Source organism: Apteryx rowi, unplaced genomic scaffold (assembly GCF_003343035.1).
Source record: "Apteryx rowi isolate R43461 unplaced genomic scaffold, aptRow1 scaffold_694, whole genome shotgun sequence".
NCBI classification, from domain to species: Eukaryota; Metazoa; Chordata; class Aves; order Apterygiformes; family Apterygidae; genus Apteryx; species Apteryx rowi.
This window is the reverse complement of record NW_020450976.1, coordinates 98911-100565: the sequence shown is the minus strand read 5'-3', so window position 1 is coordinate 100565 and position 1655 is coordinate 98911. Positions and strand designations below refer to the sequence as shown.

Sequence of the window (1655 nt, the reverse complement as noted above, 5' to 3'; positions counted from 1 at the left end):
GAGAGGTTTCCCAAAATGGACCATGAATTACTATCAGCTGTGTGCTGAGCAGACATTCAGACAAGCTCCAGACTAGTGGATTCATTTCACAGGCACTCCAGTTTAGAGATAAGATGAATGGAAACATCAAAAGAGGTTTCTTCAGACTAGTGTTTAACTACCAAAACCCTCTAATCTCCAGTGAAGAAAGGGTAGTCCTGCAGTTGGCCTGAAACCCAGTTCCTTTTTCCTTCCATACTGCCCGCGTTACTTTTGGCAGGCGACTCAGGTGCGTATCTACATTTCAAAGGTACTTAGACACCCATTTCCYAGGAAGAGCCTATCAATGCTTTTACACATCTAGGTAAGTGAGCACAGGGCTTTGGAAGAAGCAAATCATGTCTCTGGCTCAAGTGCCCAGAAGAAGTGCTACATAAATGAGTAACCTCCTCTACAAACACTGGGGTTTTAGCCACCAATGTAGCTACACGAGTTTGAAAGATATTGGAGAGAGGGCTAGAAATGAGTCAGGGCAGCCAACAAGAAAATAAGTAAACACAAACAAGAATGTTAAAACACTCTTTTCACAGCTTCAGGTTTAAGAAGTGCTGCTTTATTCCCACCTCCTTCCAAGACTGAGAGCACTGCTGCCCTCAAGAAAAATAAAATAGTAATAAAAGTCTGATAGGAACARCCGGGCTCCTCACTGACACTACAGTCGCTTCAACCAAAGCGGTGTTAGCACTGGAAGAAGCCTGACCAAAGGAAATTCTCCGGCGATTGCAGCATATTTCCTACTGCTGGTCAGACCACTACAAGCCAGTTCAGCCATCGGACCTTTCTCCGCACTAAAGCCTAACTCGCACTGGTTCATATTTAACTGGCTTTTTTCCTCCCCCCCCCCCCACACACACACCCTTTTCCCTCTCCATTTTGTGTAAAAGCCTGGGCAGGGGGGAGGACTTCGGTGCTCACGTCGTGCTCGGCAGGCAGCACTTTCGCCGGCGTGGATGCTGCCCAAGGAGAGATCCCCCTCCTAACAAAGATACGGACAGATTCCTCGCGAAATGGAGAGGCCTCTGAGCGGAGATTATGTACGAACATATACGTATTTTTATCTACATGAAACGCGTGGAAGAGGCGACGTGGTTAGCGCCTCACGTACCCAGCTTAAAACACCCAGGGACTCCCCCCCTCCCTCCCGAGAAATCTGCTACAGAAAGTCCACGAGCACAACACAAAAGGCGCCCGATTAAAAGCGATAAAACGGGTCTGCAAAGAGACGCCAGAAGCCACGCTCGAGAGGGGCATCCTTCGCGATCGGAAAGCGGTTAATGACTCAAAAAAAAAAATAAATAACAAAATAAAGACGACAACGAAGCCGGCGGCGCTGCCCCTGCCCCGGTGCGCACAAAGCACACGACCTTCCCGGCAGCGGCAGAGCCGCCCGGTGCCGCGGGCTGCGGGAGGGGCCGCCACCGCCGCGGTGACTTGTAAGATGTCGGAGGAAAAAAAAATAGATAAAAAATAAAAATAATAAAATAACGTGAAAATGGAAGCCGGGCTCGCCACCCCCACCCCCGGCAATCCCGCCGGGACCGCCGGGGCGAGGCGCGGAGCCCCCCGCCCGCCCCAGGCCGCGCTACCGGCGGCGCCGCTCCCGCCCGGGCGAAGGC

General features: G+C 51.4%; 1 protein-coding gene across 8 annotated transcripts in view; it reads right to left on the bottom strand.

Moving 5' to 3' along the window:
• PIAS2 (protein inhibitor of activated STAT 2) overlaps positions 1 to 1655 on the bottom strand; it is a 32173-nt gene that overhangs the window by 30296 nt on the left and 222 nt on the right. The window lies entirely within an intron of this gene.